This window comes from Chiloscyllium plagiosum, unplaced genomic scaffold (assembly GCF_037043375.1).
Source record: "Chiloscyllium plagiosum isolate Xiang-an unplaced genomic scaffold, Cpla_swu_hap1 HiC_scaffold_18, whole genome shotgun sequence".
NCBI classification, from domain to species: Eukaryota; Metazoa; Chordata; class Chondrichthyes; order Orectolobiformes; family Hemiscylliidae; genus Chiloscyllium; species Chiloscyllium plagiosum.
This window is the reverse complement of record NW_028270156.1, coordinates 78,877,344-78,882,936: the sequence shown is the minus strand read 5'-3', so window position 1 is coordinate 78,882,936 and position 5,593 is coordinate 78,877,344.

The following is a 5,593-nucleotide window of genomic DNA, read 5'->3' as shown; positions in this document are numbered from 1 at the left end:
CCTTCTTCACTACCTGCTGTACCTGCATGCTTACCTTCATTGACTGGTGTACAACAACACCCAGATCTCTCTGTACTGCCCTTTTACCTAAATTGATTCCATTTAGGTAGTAATCTGCCTTCCTGCTCTTGCCACCAAAGTGGATAACCATACATTTATCCACATTAAACTGCATCTGCCATGCATCTGACCACTCACCTAACTTGTCCAGATCACCCTGTAATCTCCTAACAATCTCATCACATTTCACCCTGCAACCCAGCATAGTATCATCAGTAAATTTGCTAATGTTATTGCTGATACCATCTTCTATATCATTAACATATATTGTAAAAAGCTGCGGTCCCAGCACTGATCCCTGCGGTACCCCAGTGGTCTCTGCCTGCCATTCCGAAATGGAGCCATTTATCACTACTCTTTAATTCCTATCAGCCAACCAACTTTCAATCCAAGTTAGTACTTTGCCCCCAATACCATGCGCCCTAATTTCGCTCACTAACCTCCTATGTGGGACTTTATCAAAAGCTTTCTGATAGCCCAGGTACACTACATCTACTGGATCTCCCTCGTCCATCTTTAGAGTTACATCCTCAAAAAATTCCAGAAGATTAGTCAAGCATGATTTCCCCTTCATAAATCCATGCTGACTCTGACCTATCCTGTTACTACTATCCAGATGTCGTAATTTCATCCTTTATAATAGACTCCAGCATCTTTCCCACCACTGAGGTCAGACTAACTGGTCTATAATTTCCTGTTTTCTTTCTCCCACCTTTCTTAAAAAGTGGTACAACATTAGCCACCCTCCAATCCGTAGGAACTGATCCCGAATCTATTGAATTCTGGAAAATAATCACTAACGCATCCACGATTTCTCGAACCACCTCCTTCAGTACCCTGGGATGTGGACCATCAGGCCCCGAGGACTTACCCCTCATGACTTTATAAACCTCTATAAGGTCACCCCTCAGCCTGCTACGCTCCAGGAAAAATAGTCCTAGCCTATTCAACCTCTCCCTGTATCTCAAATCCTCCAACCCTGGCAACGTCCTTGTAAATCTTTTCTGAACCCTTTCAAGTTTCATGACATCCTCCTTTATAGGAACGAGACCAGAATTATATGCAATATTCCGAAAGTGGCTTAACCAATGTCCTGTACCTCCCAACTCCTATATTCAGTGCTCTGTCCAATAAAGAAAAGCATACCAAACACCGCCTTCACTATCCTATCTACCTGCGACTCTACTTTCAAGGAACTATGAACCTGCACTCCAAGGTCTCTTTGTTCAGTAACACTCCCCAGGACCTTACCATTAAGTGCATAAGTCCTGCTGAGATTTGCTTTCCCAAAATGCAGCAACTCGCATTTATCTCAATTTAACTCCATCTGCCACTCCTCAGCCCATTGGCTCATCTAATCAAGATCCTGTTGTAATCTGAGGTAATCTTGGCTGTCTGCTACTTCAATTTTGGTGTCATCTGCAAACTTACTAACTATACCTCTTAAGCTCACATCCAAATCATTTTTATAAATGACAAAAAGTAGTTGACCCAGCACCAATCCTTGTGGCACACCACTGGTCACAGGCCTCCAATCTGAAAAACAAATGTCCACCACCATCCTCTGTCTTCTATCTTTGAGCCAGTTCTGTATCCAAATGGTTAGTTCTCCCTGTGTTCCATGAGATCTAACCTTGCTAACCAGTCTACCATGAAGAACCTTGTCGAACACCTTACTGAAGTCCATATATAAATCAAATCTACTACTCTGCCCTCATCAATTCTTTTGGTTACTTCAAAAAACTCAATCAAGTTTGTGAGACATGATTTTCCACGCACAAAGCCATGTTGACTCTCCCTAATAAGTCCTTGCCTTTCCAAATACATGTACATCCTGTCCCTCAGGATTCCCTCCAACAACTTGCCCACTACTGATGTCAGGCTCACTGGTCTATAGTTTCCTGGCTTGTCCTTACCCTCTTTCTTAAATAGTGGCACTGTGTAAGCCAACCTGTGACTATCAATGATACAAATATCTCAGCAAGAGGCCCAGCAATCACTTCCCTAGTTTCCCACAAAGTTCTGGGGTACACCTGATCAGGTCCTGGGGATTTCTGCACTTTTATGTGTTTCAAGACATCCAGCACTTCCTCCTCTGTAATATGGACATTTTTCAAGATGTCACCATCTATTTCCCTACAGTCTATATCTTCCATGTTCTTTTCCACAGTAAACACTGATGTAAAATACTCATTTAGTATCTCATCCATCTCCTGCGGCTTCACACAAAGGCCGTCTTGCTGATTTTTGAGGGACCCTATTCTCTCCCGAGTTACCCTTTTGTCCTTAATGTATTTGTAAAAACCCTTTGTTTCCTCCTTAACTCTATTTGCCAAAGTTATCTCATGTCTCCTTTTTGCCGTCCTGATTTCCCTCTTAAGTATACACCTACTGCCTTTACACTCTTCTAAGGATTCACTCGATTCGCCAGTGGGCGGCACGGTGGCACAGTGGTTAGCACTGCTGCCTCACAGCGCCTGAGACCTGGGTTCAATTCCCGCCTCAGGCGACTGACTGACTGACTCACGTGTCTGCGTGGGTTTCCTCCGGGTGCTCCGGTTTCCTCCCACAGTCCAAAGATGTGCAGGGTTAGGTGAATTGGCCATGCTAAATTGCCCATAGTGTTAGGTAAGGGGTAAATGTAGGGGTATGGGTGGGTTTCGCTTCGGCGGGTCGGTGTGGACTTGTTGGGCCGAAGGGCCTGTTTCCACACTGTAATGTAATCTAAATCTAATCTATCCTGTCTATACCTGTCATTTTCTTTTTCTTTCCTTTTCTTACCTTCATCCTTTTTCTTAACCAAACCCTCAATTTCTTTAGTCATCCAACATTCCCTATACCTACCAGCCCTCCCTTTTACCCTGACAGGAATATACTGTCTCTGGACTCTCGTTATCTCATTTCTGAAGGCTTCCCATTTTCCAGCCGTCCCTTTACCTGCGAACATCTCCCCAATCAACTTTTGAACATTCTTGCCTAATACCATCAAAATTGGCCTTTCCCCAAATTAGAACTGCAATTTTAAGATCTGGTCTATTCTTTTCCATCACTATTGTAAATGTTATAGAATTATGGTTGCTGGCCCCAAAGTGCTCACCCACTGACACCTCAGTCACCTGCCCTGCCTTATTTCCCAAGAGTAAGTCAAGTTTTGCACCTCCTGTGGTAGGTACATCCACATACTGAATCAGAAGATTTTCTTGTACACACTTAATAAACTCCTCTCCATCTAAGCCCTTAACACTATGGCAGTCACAGTCTTTGTTTGGAAAGTTAAAATCCCCTACCATAACCACCCTATTATTCTTACAGATAGCTGAGGTCTCCTTACAAATTTGTTTCTCAATTTTCCTCTGACTATTAGGGTGTCTATAATACAATCCCAATAAGGTGATCATCCCTCTCTTATTTCTCAGTTCCTTCCAAATAACTTCCCTGGCTGTATTTCTGGGAATATCCTCCCTCAATACGGCTGTAATGCTATCCCTTATCAAAAACTCCACTCCCCCTCCTCTCTTGCCTCCCTTTCTGTCCTTCCTGTGGCATTTGTATCCTGGAACATTAAGCTGCCAGTCCTGTCCATCCGTGAGTCATGTTTCTGTAATTGCTATGATATCCCAGTCCCATGCCCTAAGCTCATCTGCCTTCCCTGTTAGGCCCCTTGCATGGAAATAAATGCAGTTTAATTTATCGGTCCTACCTTGTTCTCTGCTTTGTCCCTGCCTGCCCTGACTGTTTGACTCTCAACTGTACCTGTCTCAGATTGATCTCTTTCCTCACTATCTCCCTGGATCCCACCTTCCCCCCCCCCCCCCCCCACCTCCCTTACTAGTTTAAATCCTCCTGAGCATCTCTAGCAAATTTCCCTGCCAGTATATTAGTCCCCTTCCAAATTAGGTGCAAGCTGTCCTCCTTGTACAGGTCACTTCGACCGCAAAAGAGATTCCAATGATCCAAAAATGTGAATCCTTCTCCCATACACCAGCTCCTCAGCCATGCATTCATCTGCTCTGTCCCCCTATTCCTGCCCCCGTAGCGCTGGGAGTAATCCAGATATTACTACTCTCGAGGACCTCCTTTTTAAATTCCTGCCTAACTCTCTCTAATCTCCTTTTAGAATCTCTGAGGCACCCTTGATCCTGGCACCAGGGAAGCAATGCACCATTCTGATTATTCACTGCTGGCCACAGAAATGTCTGCCTGTACCTTGGACTGGAGAGTCTCCTAACACAATTAATCTCTTGGAACCGGATGCACCCTTCATTGCATTAGAGCCAGTCTCAATAAACTTGGCTATACATGCTATGTTCCCCTGAGAATCCATCACCCCCACCCCCAGTACATATTCCAAAACAGCATACTTGATTGAAATGGGGATAGCCACAGAAGGCTCTTGCACTACCTGCCATTCCTCTCTCACCTTTTCTAGAGTTAACCCATCAATGTGACTGTATCTGAGACCCCCCCCCCCCCCAAGTTCCTATAACTGCCATCCATCACACCCCCTTGCTCTTGTAAATTCTTCATTGCCTCTAACTGTCCCTCCAATCGATCCTTTCGATCTGATAGGATTCGCAACCAACAGCATTTATTGCAGATATAATCCTCAGTAACACTTAAATTCTCCCTAAAGTCCCACATCTGCCAAGAAGAGCATATCACTTTACTATGGGCCATTTTTGCTTCCAATCCGCAGACCCAGAAAACAGCACAGCCTTATTCCTCTACAAAACACTGCTCCAATCTAACTTAATGCTTATAGTTTTAAGTTTAATCAAAAGACATATCTCAATAAAACACATAATCAAGAAAGAACCCACAATACTCACTACTGCAGACTTAGAGCAAGACCCCAAGGCCAGACTTAAAACTATTCACTTATCTGTCTCTGTGCTGTGACCTCTCCCAAAACAAGTTCCTCCAAGATCAGTTGTGAATTTCACTGTTTGTTAGCTTTCTCAGAAATACTCCAATGTCCAGCGATACATGAATTCAGATGGCAAAGGCAGTACCTGCACAGGTTCACTGCTGTGTCAGGGAACAGTGTGAGTTTCCTCTCGCTCGCGCGCTCTCTCTCGCTCGCGCGCTCTCTCTCGCTCGCGCGCTCTCTCTCTCTCGCTCGCGCGCTCTCTCTCTCTCGCTCGCGCGCGCTCTCTCTCTCGCTCGCGCGCGCTCTCTCTCTCGCTCGCGCGCGCTCTCTCTCTCGCTCGCGCGCGCTCTCTCTCTCGCTCGCGCGCTCTCTCTCTCGCTCGCGCGCTCTCTCTCTCGCTCGCGCGCTCTCTCTCTCGCTCGCGCGCTCTCTCTCTCGCTCGCGCGCTCTCTCTCTCGCTCGCGCGCTCTCTCTCGCTCGCGCGCTCTCTCTCTCGCTCGCGCGCTCTCTCTCGCTCGCGCGCTCTCTCTCTCTCTCTCGCTCGCGCGCTCTCTCTCTCTCTCTCGCTCGCGCGCTCTCTCTCTCTCTCGCTCGCGCGCTCTCTCTCTCTCTCTCTCGCTCGCGCGCTCTCTCTCTCTCTCTCGCTCGCGCGCTCTCTCTCTC